Source organism: Bombina bombina, chromosome 5 (assembly GCF_027579735.1).
Source record: "Bombina bombina isolate aBomBom1 chromosome 5, aBomBom1.pri, whole genome shotgun sequence".
Classification (NCBI taxonomy): domain Eukaryota; kingdom Metazoa; phylum Chordata; class Amphibia; order Anura; family Bombinatoridae; genus Bombina; species Bombina bombina.
Genome location: NC_069503.1, coordinates 606,189,145 through 606,207,914, shown reverse-complemented (window position 1 = coordinate 606,207,914; position 18,770 = coordinate 606,189,145). Strand labels below are relative to the sequence as shown.

Here is an 18,770-nt window from a genome sequence, read left to right as displayed (position 1 = left end):
TTAACCACATAGTAACGCGCCGGTGTGAGTCTCATTCCCGCTCTTGTGATAAGGTTAGGGCTGTCAATTTGTTACCGTATTTAGCTCAGTGGTCATATACTCACCTGTGCTCACAACATTGACTCCACTATGAAGAGTGAGGAAGTGATGAGCACTACAAAGACCCAGCGAATCACTAACAGCCATTCTCAATATGAGAAATTACCATTGGTTGACTATGGGACGCATATATAGTTGCTATTTACACACTTGGTCACAGAGATATGGTATAGCTAATACTGTTAGTGAGAAAGATGAGGCGCTGGAGAATTGACCCTGCTAGACTAATGTATTCCCCTCTAAGAAAACAGTGGTTGATATGTAGTGAATGTAGTCCAGCGCTAGATTAGCACGGGTAGAGTATTTAGTTAAATTCTATCATTTGAATATATTGTATTTTGTGATTGGATAAATGTTTAATGTATGTACTGCAATGTTGTTATTATATATTTATTGTAGGTAATCCTAAGTATTTATCAACATTCAGTTAATAAAAAGATATAAACAGGTATATACAACTGATATATATAAACTTGTTGTCTAATGTGAGCTTCTTATCTATATATAAAAACTAATAAAACATTTGTATAATTAGACAGAAATTTAATAACTTGTTAAAAGCATACATAAAATAAAAAGGGACGTCTCCCTTATAACATCGATTTCATCAGAGAAAACACTTGAATAACTGTAGTATATATTTCCACTATTTGATAATCAGGTACCTGTTATATAGTGTAACAAATGATAATGTCCAGAAATTGGATTAAAAAAACTTAAAGATCCAAACGAGATGACCTCCCCGCTATTGTGGCGGGTGTGTGTTACCGGTCCGTTAGTGAGAGACTGGTATTTAAAAATATGTCATGTGACTTTTCCTACGTCACACTTGTGATCGTAGCTGTTTCAATATAGTTGTAATGTAACCAGTGATCCTTGATATTCTGTCAAGCGCTTATTATGTTGCAATTTTTTTTAACTTTAATCTGTATGTGTATCAGAAGGTGTATTCCCCTATTCCGTGTGTAATTAGGGAGTCTTGGGGGAGATTGCAACTTACGCTGGTCTCTTGGCACACCTGATTTCTCTTTTAGTGTGGTCTTTGCGGTCACATTCAGTGATTGGATGTTAAACTTTGCGGTCACGTGCAATGACTATAATGCAATCCTCGCAGTGTGGACTTGGCGGTCACTTGTAGTGACTGTAATGAGGTCTTTGCGGTCACGGAGGTGACTAGTGGTGGGGTCTTTGCGGTCACAAGTGGTGACTAGGAGTAGAATCTTTACTGGACATCAGTGATGTTATACAGCAAGGTCTTTGCGGTCACAGATTGTGACTTGCATGTATTAACTTGCGGTTATATCTTATATCTTATGACTTAGTGAGTAATTTTTCAAAAAAAAAAAAAATTTTAAAACTGTTTTCAGTATTCCCTTTTGTGATTGAACTCACGACCTTTTGGTAATTGATATGGTTTAGTGGATAATACCCTCTGCTCAATTACCAAAAGGTCGTGAGTTCAATCACAATTTTTTTTTTATTTTTTTTTAAATTACTCACTAAGTCATAACTTTTTTATTTAAAAAAATTCTTTACTTATAATTTCTATTTGTTTTATATATTTAAAAATTAACATATGCTCAATATTCAAGCAACTATAAGCACATCAAAATCAATACAAATACATACATTATACATTATATAGATATATTTAGAACTCTCTAAACAATGTTTATTGCATTCTTACAAGAACCTTTCTAGGATCTATTCATTCTCTTTCATTTATTACAACACAAAGAACAAAAACAAATGAAGGACAATAAGCTTCTTGTAGACACACACAACTATATAATTCCACCTTTATATTGAATTTCCATATATCTATACTTTCCACCTTTAATTAAATTACATAGAATAGCCAATCCAAACCAGTTAAGCCCTATATATAGACAAACATGTCTTGATAAAGCCTAAGGGCGAAACGCATTGACCTTGACACTGTTGTCACTCTGCACTTTATGTTTTTATTTTGATTGCTGTTATAATTGCCAAGAAAGGAAAGACAATTACTACAAGACTTCCTTTGCTGATTACCTCCTGCAACATTGCAGCTGGACATTGCTACAACCTGCATTTGTTTCTAATCAGCTCTACTAAGTTGCACAGAGAGATTGCCAAGTTTTACTTTGATCATTCTGTTAGTCACTACTAGTGACCGCAAAGATTTCCTCTAAGTCACCACTGTTAGTGACCGCAAAGACCACTTTTAAGTCACAATCTGTGACCGCAAAGATATAACCGCAAGTTAATACATGCAAGTCACAATCTGTGACCGCAAAGACCTTGCTGTATAACATTACTGATGTCCGGTAAAGATTCTACTCCTAGTCACCACTTGTGACCGCAAAGACCCCACCACTAGTTACCTCCATGACCGCAAAGACCTCATTTCAGTCACTACAAGTGACCGCCAAGTCCACTATGCTAACACAGAAAGTGAGATACACATAGCCTAATGGTTAAGATCTCCCTCTCTAACCCTAAAGGTCACGAGTTCAATTCCCACCACATTCCTTTGTTGGTTCAGGAAAGACAACTACTACAAGACTTCCTTTGCTGATTACCTCCTGCAACATTGCAGCTGGACGTTGCTACAACCTGCATTTGTTTCTAATCAGCTCTACTAAGTTGCACAGAGAGATTGCCAAGTTTTACTTTGATCTCAAACGATACAGATCATTCTGTTAGTCACTACTAGTGACCGCAAAGATTTCCTCTAAGTCACCACTGTTAGTGACCGCAAAGACCACTTTTAAGTCACAATCTGTGACCGCAAAGATATAACCGCAAGTTAATACATGCAAGTCACAATCTGTGACCGCAAAGACCTTGCTGTATAACATCACTGATGTCCAGTAAAGATTCTACTCCTAGTCACCACTTGTGACCGCAAAGACCCCACCACTAGTCACCTCCGTGACCGCAAAGACCTCATTACAGTCACTACAAGTGACCGCCAAGTCCACACTGCGAGGATTGCATTATAGTCACTGCACGTGACCGCAAAGTTTAACATCCAAGTCACTGAATGTGACCGCAAAGACCACACTAAAAGAGAAATCAGGTGTGCCAAGAGACCAGCGTAAGTTGCAATCTCCCCCAAGACTCCCTAATTACACACGGAATAGGGGAATACACCTTCTGATACACATACAGATTAAAGTTAAAAAAATTGCAACATAATAAGCGCTTGACAGAATATCAAGGATCACTGGTTACATTACAACTATATTGAAACAGCTACGATCACAAGTGTGACGTAGGAAAAGTCACATGACATATTTTTAAATACCAGTCTCTCACTAACGGACCGGTAACACACACACGCCACAATAGCGGGGAGGTCATCTCGTTTGGATCTTTAAGTTTTTTTAATCCAATTTCTGGACATTATCATTTGTTACACTATATAACAGGTACCTGATTATCAAATAGCGGAAATATATACTACAGTTATTCAAGTGTTTTCTCTGATGAAATCGATGTTATAAGGGAGACGTCCCTTTTTATTTTATGTATGCTTTTAACTAGTTATTAAATTTCTGTCTAATTATACAAATGTTTTATTAGTTTTTATATATAGATAAGAAGCTCACATTAGACAACAAGTTTATATATATCAGTTGTATATACCTGTTTATATCTTTTTATTAACTGAATGTTGATAAATACTTAGGATTACCTACAATAAATATATAATAACAACATTGCAGTACATACATTAAACATTTATCCAATCACAAAATACAATATGTTCAAATTATAGAATTTAACTAAATACTCTACCCGTGCTAATCTAGCGCTGGACTACATTCACTACATAGCTAATACTGTTCACAAGTGGCAGCAGCTACGTTTGTTTTTTTAACATGCTGTTTCTCTGAGTTCTGGTTTCTTAAAAAAAACTGAATTGTGATAACATACAGCTCTGCACACAGTTCTATCACAGTCTATTTTTAGAAACCAGAGCTCAGCAAAAGAGAGATAAACACACATTTCAGTCACAAAAATATTGCATTGGGGATACATGCAGCTCTGTATATTATCTGTAGAAAATTGGTTCCAAGAGAAGACAGAAACAGGATGATAATCATTCTCTGATTTCATGGCAAACATTTTAGTCTGTGCCACTTGCAGCAAATGATGGATTGCAATGCATGGGGTTTACCTCCTTTAGGAAACGGTGTGAAAGAAATTAAAGAAAAACACCACAGATTTAATGTCCAGGGTTAACCCCTTCAGCTCCAGCATTTGAAACACATTAGTTAAAGTATATATATATATCAAAATTTATGGATTCTCCCTTAGTATTTTCAAGAAAAGTCGGCAACCCTACTCACAGAAAATGTGTGTATGCCACTGAAAAAAGTATTTTACTAGTTCTATTTAAATTTGAAATGTATTCATGCACAATTCAAATTTGACTTTTCTATCTCTTTATTAATAATGTTTTACTTTAAAGGGACAGTCTACACAAAAATTGTTTAAAAAGATAGATAATGCCTTTACTACCCATTCCCCAGATTTGCACAACCAACATTGTTATATTAATATACTTTATAAAATTTAAACCTCTAAATTGCTGCCTGTTTCTAAGCCAATACAGACAGCCTCTTGTCACATGCTTTTCACAGCCAGACAGTTCTAATTCATGTGTGCCATTTTACAGAAGTTTTTTGGATTGTGCTAGTCATAATACTTAAGTCACAATTTGTAATACAAGGGCAAATATATAAAAAGTTTTAGCCACATTAAAGGGATAGTAAACCCATTTTTTTTCTGTCACGATTCAGACAGAGCATGCAATTTTAAGCAACTTTCTAATTTACTCCTATTATCAATTTTTTGGAACAGCCAATAGAATGCAAGCTCAATCTGATTGGCTGATTGGATCATCCAATCCGATTGAACTTGAATCTGATTGGCTGATTCAATCAGCCAATCAGATTTTTCCTACCTTAATTCCGATTGGCTGATAGAATCCTATCAGCCAATCGGAATTCGAGGGACCCCATCTTGGATGACGTCATTTAAAGGAACCTTCATTCGGCGAGTAGGCGTCGTGGAAGAAGGATGGATCCGCGTCGGCTGGAAGAAGATGGCTCCGCTCCGCTCCGGATGGATGAAGATAGAAGATGCCGCTTGGATGAAGATGTCTACCGGTCCGGATGTCCTCTTCTGCCCGGATAGGATGAAGACTTCTGCCGCTCCGGATGTCCTCTTTTGGTCCATCGGTGCCCGGCTGGGTGAACACGACTCAAGGTAGGGAGATCTTCAGGGGGGTAGTGTTAGGTTTATTTAAGGGGGGTTTGGGTTAGAGTAGGGGTATGTGGGTGGTGGGTTGTAATGTTGGGGGGTGGTATTGTGGGGGGGGTTTTACAGGCAAAAGAGCTGTTTACTTTGGGGCATGCCCCGCAAAATGCCCTTTTAAGGGCTGGTAAAAGAGCTGGTTACTTTTTAATTTAGAATAGGGTAGGGACCTTTATTATTTTGGGAGGCTTTGTTATTTTATTAGGGGGCTTGGAGTAGGTGTAATTAGCTTAAAATTCTTGTAATCTTTTTTTATTTTTTGTAATTTAGTGTTTGTTTATTTTTGTAATTTAGTTTAGTTTATTTAATTGTAGGTAATTGTAGGTACTTGTAGTTAATTGATTTAATTTATTTATTGATAGTGTAGTGTTAGGTTTAATTGTAACTTAGATTAGGATTTATTTTACAGGTAATTTTGTAATTATTTTAACTAGGTAGCTATTAAATAGTAAATAACTATTTAATAGCTATTGTACCTAGTTAAAATAAATACAAAGTTGCCTGTAAAATAAATATAAATCCTAAAATAGCTACAATATAATTATTCGTTATATTGTAGCTATATTAGGGTTTATTTTACAGGTAAGTATTTAGATTTAAATAGGAATACTTTAGTTAATAATATTTAATTTATTTCGTAAGATTAAAATTATATTTAATTTAGGGGGGTGTTAGGGTTAGACTTAGCTTTAGGGGTTAATACATTTATTATAGTAGCGGTGAGGTACGGGTCGGCAGATTAGGGGTTAATACTTGAAGTTAGGTGGTAGCGATGTTAGGGAGGGCAGATTAGAGGTTAATACTATTTCTTATAGGGTTTGCAAGGCGGGAGTGCAGCGGTTTAGGGGTTAATAACTTTATTAGAGTAGCGGCGAGGTCCGGTCGGCAGATTAGGGGTTAATAAGTGTAGGTAAGGTAGCGGCGATGGGGGGGCAGATTAGGGGTTAATAAATATAATATAGGGGTCAGCGATGTTAGGGGCAGCAGATTAGGGGTACATAGGTATAATGTAGGTTGATGCGGTGTACGGAGCGGCAGATTAGGGGTTAATAATATAATGCAGGTGTCAGCGATAGCAGGGGCGGCAGATTAGGGGTTAATAAGTGTAAGGTTAGGGGTGTTTAGACTCGGGGTTCATGTTAGGGTGTTAGGTGCAGACTTAGGAAGTGTTTCCCCATAGGAAACAATGGGGCTGCGTTAGGAGCTGAACACTGCTTTTTTGCAGGTGTTAGGTTTTTTTTCAGCCCAAACTGCCCCATTGTTTCCAAAGGGGATATCGTGCACAAACACGTTTTAGAAGCTTACCGCTACTGTAAGCAACGCTGGTATTGAGGGTTGAAGTGGGGGTACATTAGGCTCAACGCACCCTTTTTGGAGCCTAACGCAGCCCTTCAGACAACTCTAAATACCAGCGTTGTCTTAAGGGTGCGCTGGGAAAAAATCAGCGTTAGCTACGCGGGTCTTTACCGACAAAACTCTAAATCTAGCCGATAGGCTTTTAAGACAGCATTCTCTATACTTCTTACACATTGGTCATGATGTAATGAAAACGGTGAAAGTCAAGATAAGAAGCCCTCTCAGACAGAGGTAAAAAAACAAATTATGCTTACCAGATAATTTCATTTCCTTCTGTATGAGGAGAGTCCACGGCTTCATTCCTTACTTGTGAGAAATGCTGAACCTGGCCACCAGGAGGAGGCAAAGACACCCCAGCCAAAGGCTTAAACACTTCCCTCATCCCCCAGTCATTCTGCTGAGGGAACAAGGAACAGTAGGAGAAATATCAGGGTATAAATGGTGCCAGAAGAACAAAACAAAAATTTATGTCTGCCCAACAGAGAATACGGGCGGGAGCCATGGACTCTCCTCATACAGAAGAAAATTAAATTATCTGATAAGCATAATTTATGTATTCCATCTTAATATGAGGAGAGTCCACAGCTTCATTCCTTATTTGTGGGAAACATATACTCAAGCTGTAGAGGATACTGAATGAAACGGGAGGGTAAAAGTAAAGGTGGACCCTAATTCTGAAGGCACTACAGCCTGCAAAACCTTTCTCCCAAAAGCTGCTTCAGCCGAAGCAAAAACACCAAACTTGTAAAATTTTGAAAAGGTATGTAAGGAAGACCAGGTAGCCGCCCTACAAATCTGATCCATAGAGGCCGCATTCTTGAAGGCCCAAAGAGGAAGCCACAGCTCTAGTTGAATGAGCCTTAATTCTTTGAGGAGGCTTATGTCCCGCTGTCTCATAAGCTAAGCGAATAATGCTCCTCAACCAAAAGGACAAGGAAGTGGATGAGGCTTTCTGCCCCCTACGCTTCCCAGAATAGACAACAAACAAGGAAGAAGTTTATCTAAACTCCTTCATAGCCTGAAGATAGAACTTAAAGGCCTGAACCACATCCAAATTATGAAGTAACCGCTCCTTCGAAGAAGAAGGATTAGGACACAAGGAAGGAACCACAATCTCCTGATTGATGTTGCGATCTGAAACAACCTTAGGAAGAAAACCTAACCCAGTACGAAGAACAGCTTTATCAGCATGGAATACTAGGTAAGGAGGCTCACATTGCAAGGCAGCCATCTCAGATACTCTGCGCGCCGAGGCAATAGCCAATAGAAAAAGAACCTTCAAAGACAGTAATTAAATATCAACTCCATGCATAGGCCCCAAGTTATCAAGGTCTGTCGGACCTGACATTGCTAGGGAGCTCTGAGCAGGCGGACAAGTTATGGAGCAGCGGTCTTTGTGACTGCTGCTTCATAACTGCTGTTTCTGGCGAGTTATGAACTAGAGGCCATAGGCTCAAACGGAGCCTTCTGCAAAACTTTAAGAACAGGATTTAAACTCCAAGGAGGAGCACTAGATCTAAACACAGGCCTGATTCTAGAGAGAGACTGAACAAAGGACTGGACATCAGGAAGCTCAGCGAGCCTCTTGTGCAGTAAAACAGATAGGACTGAAATCTGTCCCTTAAGGGAACTAGCAGAAAGGCCCTTCTCCAGACCACCCTGGAGAAAGGAAAGAATTCTGGAAACACTGACCTTATTGCCAGGGGAATCCACGCTCATCACACCAGAATAAGTAGGTCCTCCACACCTTATGATAGATGCAACAAGTAACCGGCTTACGAGGTTGAATGAGTGTGTCAATAAATCTTTCAGCGAAACCTCTCTTGGCTAGGACTAAGCGTTCAATCTCCAAACAGTCAGCCTCAGAGAATCTAGATTTTGATGAACAAAAGGACCTTGCTCCAGCAGATCCCTGTGACAAAGTAACCTCCATGGAGGCGATGAGGACATCCATACCAGGTCCGCAAACCATATCCTCCACGGCCACGATGGAGCTATTAGAATCACTGACGCTTGTTCCTGCTTGATGCGGGCCACTACACGAGGGAGGAGTGGAAACGGTGGAAAAATGTAGATCAGACTGAACTTTCAAGGCACTGCTAATGAATCTATTAGTTCCGCCTGAGGATCCCTGGACCGCGAGCCAAATCTGGGTAGCTTGAAATTGCGCCGGGATGTCATGTGGTCTATCTCCGGCGTCCCCCATCTGATGCAAATCGCTGCAAACACCTTGGGATGGAGAGACCATTTCCCCGGATGAAAGGATTGTCTGCTGAGGAAATCCGCTTCCCAGTTGTCCATACCCAGAATGTGGATCGCTGACAGCAAGAAGTTGTAGGCCTCCGCCCATTCCAGAATTCAAGATACTTCCCTCATTGCTAGGGAGCTCCACGTTCCCCCATGATGGTTGATGTAAGCCACTGAGGTTATGTTGTCCGATTGAAATCTGATAAACTGGGCCGAACCCAGAAGAGGCCAAGCCTTCAGAGCATTGTAGATCGCTCAAAGTTCCAAGATGTTGATCAGGAAGGATTCCTCTCGAGTCCACAGGCCCTGTGCCTTCCTGGCATCCCAAACAGCTCCCCATTCTGTAAAACTCGCGTCCGTAGTCACAATCCCCCAGGATGGTCTCAAGAAGGATGCCCCCTTGGGATCTGGAAAGAGTCACCAGGAGAGCGATTCTCTCGATCGGTTGTCCAGAGAAATCTGTTGAGACAGGTCTGAATGATCGCCGTTCCACTGTCTCAGCATGCATAGCTGAAGAGGCCTGAGATGGAATCTGGCAAAAGGAATTATGTCCATGCAGGACACCATGAGACCAATTACCTCCATACACTGAGCCACAGAGGGCCTTAAGGAGGTCTGGAGGGCAAGACAATTGGAAGTTAGCTTGCAACGTCTCTAGTCTGTAAGAAATATCCTCATGGAAATGGAGTCTATTATTGTACCCAGGAATTCCACCCTGGTGTTGGGAATAAGAGAATTATTTTCTAAGTTTATCTTCTATCCATGAGATCAAAAAAGAGAAAGAAGGGCTTTCGAGTGGTTTTCTGACAGATGACAGGATGGTGCCTGAACCAGAATATTGTCTAAGTATGGCACCACTGCTATCACTCTGGTTCTGGCTACTGTGAGCAGAGCCCCTAGAACCTTCGTAAAAATTATTGGAGCAGTAGCTAGACCAAACGGAAGGGCAGTAAACTTGAAGTGTTGGTTTAGGAATGCAAATCTTAGGAATTTGAAGCGTTCCTTGTGTATAGGGACGTGAAGGTAGGCATCCTGCAGGTCTATCATGGTCATGAATTGTCCTTCCTGGACTAAAGGAAGAATGGACCTTATTGTCTCCATCTTGAATGAGGGGACATAAATTTGTTTAAAAAGGTCCAGAATTGGACAAAAAGTACCCTCCTTCTTTGGGACCACAAACAGGTTTGAGTAGTATCCCAGACCTCTCTCTGCTGGAGGCACCGGTACAATGACCCCCAGGGCGGAGAGATCCCTCACACACCCTAGAAAAGCCTCTCTCTTTTCTGGCCTTGAAGACAGGTTTGATAAGTAAAATCTGCCCTTGGGAGGATGAGACTTCAAACCTACTCACGGGTCTTGCATGTCCCCAAACCAAGCTTCTGAAAAGAGTGACAGTCTGCCCCCTACCAGGTCCAAGGCTGGAACGGGGGCCACCCCTTCATCCCAACTTTGACTCGGCAGGCTTCTTATTCTGCTTGGATTTATTCCAGGACTGAGGAGGTTTTAAAGTTCCCTTGGACTTCGCCGGCTTTGCAGAGGGTTACTGCCGTTTGGATTTGTCCAAACGAAAGGAACGAAAATTAGGACCTTGTCCCTTAGATTTGTTCTTTATATCCTGCGGTAAAAAGGCACCTTTGCCTCCAGTAACCGTGGATATAATTAAGTCCAGGCCTGGACCAAAAAGAATCTTTCCCTTAAATGGGAGGGAAAGAAGTCTAGACTTTGAAGTCATATCCTTATTGGATTTATCGGATACAATATTAAGACTTCAAGATTTCAGCCAGAGTGCCGTGCGGACTAGCATAGAAAAACCTGAAGCCTTGGTGTACCAAAGGCACGGGAGTTATTTTGGTGGAATTCATCTTCTGCTTAATTCATTTAACTATTTCTTGTGCCTAGACCAATATAAGTATAAAATAATGCAAAACCTTGTAAATTAAAGGGACAGTAAAGTCAAAAAGGGTCATGAAACCCAATGTTTTTCTCAGATAGAGAATACAATTTTTAAAGAGTTGCTAATTTACTTTTATTATAAAAATTGCTTTGTTCTCTTGTTATTCTTTGTTGAAGAGATATCTAGATAGGTAGTGTGCACATGTCTGAAGCACTACACAACAGGAAATAGTGCTGCCCTCTAGTGCTCTTGCTAATTTATAACACTGTTGAAAAACTGTGGTGCTAAATTAACCCCTTAAGGACCAGCGACGTACCCTGTAGGTCGCTGGTCTTTCTATGGGGTTTGCTTTATTAATAGCGAGGCCTCACTATTTTCATTGACCAGAATGGAGGAGGGAGGGTATAATAATCATAAACAAGCAAACCCTTATCGACCAGCGACATACTCTACATAGTATGTCACGGTCATTAAGGGGTTAAGGAATGGGGAAGCACAGCACCTCATTTTAGCCCAACTGATGTCAGACCTCATAGTTTACCGGTTTCACTAGATTCATAATAGGAAGAATGGAAACATATATTTATTGCATTTTGCTGACAAGCTAAATAGTAATAAAACCCAAAAAAGTAAAAGCACACCCAACAATCTTAAGGACCCCCAAAAATCTCCCTTTAGAAATGAAAGAGTGAGGCCCACAATATAGAAGAACAAACTTGGGGCTAATGGTCTGCTAACCCAATTTTCACACAACACCAAATATGGGAGGTTGACTAGCAATTAAAATAATGCATCCTGGGGGGTGGAGCTAGCTGCCGAACTATTGCTTCTACTGGTCAGTACTACATGCCCGGACTTGTGGGACATTGACACCCTGAAAGATCCCACCAAAATACAGGGCTTTTCTGATTTATTCCCACCGCAACGCTGCCCTGCGAGAAATAGAGGCTGGTGTTTGTCAGCAGCCAGGAGGCCACATTTACAATCAGGCCCAATTGACCAGCTGTTGGTCGTGTGAGCGGTGCAGTGTCGGCGCCCTTTCTCTATCCACTTACCGGACTCCTTTAGGGGGCTAGAATATTGCTACATCCTGCCCAGACTGCCCGGGACTGCATCTGGCTTGGAGGTCGATCCGAATACATACCCTCCCAGACCTTCAAACGAGCAGAGGTTACTGACACGAACCGGCTGCAGACAAAGTGGCGTGAATGGCGGCCATCTTGCTTCCTCCCTAAGACCTGCAGCCTGGTTACACACAGAACTTGGCGTGGGGATTCAGTGTGGTGCCTGGGGGCACGGAGACCCAACTCTGCCTGGTTCGGAGACATCTGAGGGCACAATAAGGAGACCGTTACGAGCCTTCATTCCTGACTTTGGCTTCTGGGTAAGACATACTGTGTTAACCACAACACATAACTCAGACCCCACTAAACTGCCCTTATTTCAGGAGTACTGGGTATACTTAGTTACCACTGCCCCATTGATACTCATACCCACACAAGTATCAGCAGCCTCCTTCTCTCACTGTAACTTATGCCTACTGCATAACCCCCAAAGAAAGTGGTCTGACCAGCAAGATTAACCCCTTGATTTTAGGAAGTGCACATAAGTCTTTCTCCAGACTCATCCGACATTAGGCAGCTCTCCTACTGGGAGCATTCCCATTTTGCCAGCAGCCCCTCTACCTTATCCTAGACATATTCTGTACCCTATTTACGTTTTAGAATTAAAGAGGTACCCACCGACCAGCGGACTTTTACACCACATGTCTATGGACTTTAGTCACTGAATGCTAGCCTCATTTCAGTAGTCACAGAGGATTATTTTTTGCAACACCGCATACTGTGTTTTGTACATCAGCCTGCACCATTGTAAACTGGAACTTCTGGCTTCCCCCATTCTCCACCACCAGTAGGGGGCACTTGTCCATTTTGCCTTTTCATAACCCCTACTAATACTGGCCTGGACTTCCTAATCTCCACTAGGGGAAGCATTGATTCATATTCTATACATTTATAGCTGCTGCGCCAGCATTGGTGTCCCTGAGTTAGCTGCCCAGGGTGTAGTGTTATATGATAACTGCTTTAACATTTTCTTTCTACAGGTACTGTTCTTTCTGTGCTATTGGCTGCTGCGTCAGCCTGTCTGTATTCTGGGCATCATCCCATCTGTGGTGCTATGCTTGCTGACTAACTTAATTTTTCAATCCTACAGGGTGTATACTTATAATCTCTACTAACATATTATTTATCAAAGGTTCAGCTTAGGTGTTACAAGTGGGAAACTAACCTACACTGTCCAGCCAGTAATTTTAACTGCACACTACAGGTAGAGATCTCCGGCTGGCCCCCACTTTACGGCCCAGCTTGTCTGGGTTGGTCACTTCCTCTTCCCCTTTCCCCTTCCGCAAGGTCGTATCCTCTGTTCCCGGGCCGGGCGGGGATCTATCTCAAAGACAAACTTGGTCATACTATTGGGTTCATGGGCAGTCCTTTTGTTGACCTGTGACTGGGGAGGGTCTCGCTGGCCCTCGCCCCTTGGTGGCGGATTTCCTCTCTACTACTGTGCAAGAGGACATCTGACCTCTAATGTGATGGCCATCATGGAGGGGTAGGGGTCGGGGTGGCCCTCTGGGCTCCTCTCCATGTGCTGATTTTCATTGCTTCCTATTAATGTATTCATTTTTGTAACCACCTGAGAGCCTAACCATTGGTGCCTCTATAGCCCTGCTTGTCTTGTGTCTGTATTTATTCTCTTGAGATTCTTTTTGCCACACTTGCAAAATGCCTCATACTTCCAGGCGGCATGCAAAAATCCCCGGATCAGTGAAGAAAACGGTCTTAGACCATTTTGCCCAATCCCACAAGGAGCCAGAAGAAGACTCTAATGATGGCCTGAGTGGATCTGAATCTTTAGGGGAGGGTTCCCAACATGAAGCTGTGCCAAACCCCAGATCTCAACACTTCATTACGGAGGACACTCTCAAAAAGATGCTCGCTAACCAAACACGTTTCATTACAAAAGAAATTCAAAAAATCCACACTGAGCTTAAAAAGGATATTTTGGAAATTGGAGAAAGAGTGGATTCTTTGGAGAGGCAGCATGATGACATCACTACAGACCAATCAAACCTCTTGGCATATTCCGAAGCTCTGTCAGACCAACTGAGTCAACTTGAGTTCAAGCTTGCAGATGTTGAAGACCGGGCCCAAAGAAATAACGTCAGATTTCATGGGATACCGGAAGATATCGCACCAGCAGACCTGCAAGGCTTTCTTTTGGAGCTCTTTGATAGCTTGCTGGGCCCCACCGAGGGTTTAACCACTACTATGGAGAGAGCACATAGAGCTCTGCGCCCAAGGTCAGTCTCACAGGAGAAACCAAGAGACGTTATTGTTTGTTTTCACAGCTTCCTTTTCAAAGATAAGCTGATGCAGGCCGCCTTCCGAAAACCTCAAGTGGCAGAGAGATTTCAAGCTATCCAACTGCTTCCAGATTTGTCAGCCCATACATTACAATATAGGAGACAATACCAACCAGTCACGATGGCCCTCAGAAAAGCTGGCATAAGGTACAGATGGGGGTACCCATCCAAGTTGCTGATTTCAAGGGACTATCAAACACATATAGTATCTTCGCTGGCTCAGGGCTCTGCATTAGTCGCACAGTGGGGTCTCACAAGGGGCGATATGTTGGAACCTACTCTCGGCAAGGCAAAGTTGAGAGCCACAGCGCCTGAATGGCCTGCTAAAGATCAGCGATCCAAGAGACAAAAAACACAGCAGATACAGGTCTCTCAGGGGCCCCAAGCTTCCTCTCCTTGAAAGGGAGGCACCTTTGGCCAACAACAGTATTTCCCCACCACCACGCCTCATTATGGGGATCATCCTTAAAGGGCGGCCTTACAGATACAGAGGTATCCATTCTGTGCCGGACCATACATGGTCCCTGTTATTATTATTATTACTATTATTATCTCTGTTATACCTGATTTTGTTCACATCTGCAATGTTAGAGCTTAAGTCTGTTTATAAATACTTTATGGGGACCATGGGTACAGGTCAATTACCTCTAATTAGGTAGATGGGATAATAACTCTACTCCCTAGATAGTAGTTGCACTTTATGTTTCGGTTGTTTGCACTACTGTACAGTTGGTTTTATTGCATCTTAATTATAGTTGTTGTTGTTGGTCATATGCATCTTTTAATTTATTCTCAGGTTTATCATTTGATTTAAACACATACATGTTCTGTTCCCTCTGCGCATCGAGGGGGGACGATGGCTTTGGCCCTCTCTCTTGTTACTCCTCTCTTAGCTCCCCCCATATAGGTAGCCCACGCCAGGGTTCCAATCTAGCCCCCCCCCCAACCCCACTCCTCTTCCTCCCCATCTGCCTCCCTACTCTGAGCCTGTCATTTAAGATGGCACACTGCCTAAAATTTCTTACAACATAAGGGGCCTCAATTCTCCCTTTAAATGGAATATTCTGTCCCATGAACTCAGATTTCATAATACAGACGTAGTTTTCCTACAGGAGACTTATTGGCAGTTGGGCTCTCCTCAATACTTTTATTCCCGTTCATACAAAGTGCTAGAGCACTCCCCCTTCTCCAAGAAAGCTAGAGACACGGCCATTCTACTTCACAATAGAGTAGTTTATGAACAGATAAAAGCATTTATAGACCCTCAGGCCAGATACACTATCTTGGTCTGTAAATTGGACCATGTTCTCCATACATTGGTCTCTATATATTTACGTAATTCCTGACAACCTACATGTCTCCGTAAAATCCTCCAAATAATTGACAAATTCAAGCAAGGGAGGGTTCTGATCGCAGGTGAATTTAATATGACATGGGATCCAAAACTTGACCGCAAACTGCTTAACACAGGTAGTAGGCACTCCCAGGCGACTCACACCTCAGCTCAATTCCGTACAGTAATGACACACTATGGATATTTTGACATTTGGAGAAGTCTGCATTCTAACGACAGAGACTACACTCACTACTCTAACCCACACAGAACTTATTCCCGGTTGGACTACATTTTTTGTCAGACAGGTTCCCTGGACTCAGTTTCTCGGACCGACATTTCACTTAGCTCTTGGTCCGATCATGACTTCGTTACGGCAGACTTATACCCCTCTGACAACTCGCCATCTAAATCCAACTGGTGCCTTCCAAGACATATACTAGCTGACATCCCTTTTAGGGAAGAATTGAGACGAGATTTGATTGAATTGTTGGGCCGTAATGACAATGGTCAGACCTCGGATGACATCCTTTGGGGCGCTATTAAGGCGACGGTCAGTTGCCTTATTATTCGCAAGCAGTGCCATCTGAGAAAGCTAGCGGGCCTTACCCTTGCGCAGGCACATGCAAAGCTCAGATCTCTAGAATCCTCTAATCGCTCCTCCATTAGTGAAGATTTGGCATCGCAAATCTCTATAGTTAAGGAGCACATTAATCTCCTAGAATTACGCCGTACCCAACACAACCTTAGCAAATTAAAACAACTTTACTATCACAAAGGAAACAGAGCTGACTCTATGCTTGCGAACAGACTCAGGTATAAATATAGTACTTCCCGCATATCCCAAATTAATCACAATGGCAAAACATACAAGAAGCCCTCCTTAATAGGAGAAAGCTTTGCTGATTTTTACTCTAAACTATACAATATTAAAAAATTTGAGAATTTAACCCCCACCTCCAGCCAAGACATCAGACTATTCCTATCTTCAGCTAACCTTCCCACACTTACAACTGACCAACAAGACTCACTTACAGCCCCATTGTCCCTTTTAGAAATCAAACAAACAATAAAAAATCTTAAACCCTTTAAGGCTCCAGGGCCGGAAGGCTTCCCTGCTCAGTTTTACAAGGTATATAACCATGAACTCTCTCCATATCTGCAGAGGTTCTTTGTTTTAGCAAGCAAAGAGGGCTCCCTGGGGGAAGAATTCTTAAAAGCAGCAATAATTACCTTACCTAAACCCGATAAAGATCCTTCTCTATGTGCAAGTTACAGGCCAATTTCCTTGATCAATGTTGACGTTAAAATCTACTCCAAAATTCTCGCAAACCGCATTGGCAAGCTCCTTCCAAGCCTAATTGGTCCTGACCAGGTGGGGTTAATCCATAAGCGAGAGGGGCCAGACAATACAAGGCGTCTTATAAATATCGTATGTGAATCTACTAGGATGCATAGGCCTTACTCGGTTATCTCCCTGGATGCTGAGAAGGCTTTTGACCGAGTCCGCTGGTCTTATTTATGGGAAACCCTTAAAGCCTTTAATTTCCCCCATTCAACCTGCAAAGCTATCCAGGCACTATATTCCTCCCCGACGGCTGTTATCTGGGGCCTCGGATTTCAATTGAACCCTTTCCACATCTCGAACGGCACTAGGCAAGGGTGTCCTTTGTCCCCTTTGCTGTTCGCTCTAGCGGTTGAGCCCCTGGCTGCTCATATTCGGGAAGATGCATCCATACCAGGAATTATGCTATCAGGTACACTGCAAAAAATCACGCTGTTCGCGGATGACAATTTACTGCGGACCCAGGTAGAGCCATTCCTAGACTATTGGATGTCTTGAAGATCTTTGGAGACCTCTCATTCTATAAACTGAATGTTCAAAAAACAGAAATTTACTGGTGGGGATACTCACACAATTGCAACCAAAACTTAAAGGAGCGCTTTAATTTTAAGTGGACACATGAGCAGGTTACTCATTTGGGTGTTTAGATATCCAATAGTTCTACACAAATGGTTAAAGATAATTATCTTCCCTTGTTGTCAGAACTGCGTAGCTTAAACAATTCCTGGGATCATAAATCTATTTCATGGATGGGGCGAATTGCATCTATTAGAATGTCTTTTCTCCCTAAACTTACCTACCTTTTTAGATGTCTCCCAATTAGAGTTCCCATGCAACTTCTACTACAGTTCCAGAGCGAGATATCAAAGTTCATCTGGCAGGGGAAGATTCCCCGAATTGCCCAAAAAACACTGAAATTCCCTATTCATCTGGGAGGTCTAGCATCTCCCTCAGTGGTAAAATACTATGAGGGTGCTATGCTCACACACATCTCCCAATGGGGGGTACTCCAATCTTGCGACAGATGGCGATAAATTGAACAGGCCTCATTGCCCCATAGTGTCCTTCTAAATGATGTAATCTAGACCCCACCACATAGCCGCAGAAATTTGGGAATCAGTAATATGGTTATCCTAGAATGCCTTCATGTATGGGATAGGATTCGGCATCGTCAATTAATTGCACCTCACCCTTCTCCTATTACCTCGATAGCTGGTCTCTTCACTGGGCTCGCAGAGACTCATCCTAATATCTGGGCTCGACTGGGGATTAGGCAGGTCTCGGACTTCTGGTCTGCTTCGCAGCCAGATGGATTCATAGACTTGGCACAAATGGAACCACACAATGGTATTCCTCCGCTTTCGTCTCCTCTCGACAACCCATCCCGTGGGAGTCCATCTGGCGGGCAGGGCGCAGACTTGTCAAACCATTATCAATTCATTATAGACTACTGGATGGATCAGTTCTGCCCGAAATTGCCCCGCATCTGACGAGATTGGACGCTTTGTTGCACTCCGAAATATCTGTAGACTCTTGGCAAAAGGTCATCCTACTGACAAAGAAAACTATTCATTGTGTTACAATGTTTCAAACTTACTATAAGGTTATCTCTCAATGGTATCTCGTCCCTTCTCGTTTGTCCAAGATGTATCCAGGAGCTTCACCCCTCTGTTGGAGGAATTGTGGTCTCCAGGGCAACATGCTCCATATTTGGTGGGAATGCCCTAAAATCATTCTTCTTTGGATAAAAGGGCATTGCACC

The 18,770-nt window shown here is 42.2% G+C and overlaps 1 protein-coding gene across 1 annotated transcript in view; it reads right to left on the bottom strand.

The window, feature by feature from the left end:
- The window catches only part of SUGCT (succinyl-CoA:glutarate-CoA transferase), a 1,111,985-nt gene that overhangs the window by 679,434 nt on the left and 413,781 nt on the right, over positions 1-18,770 (bottom strand). The gene's annotated exons all lie outside the window — the stretch shown is intronic.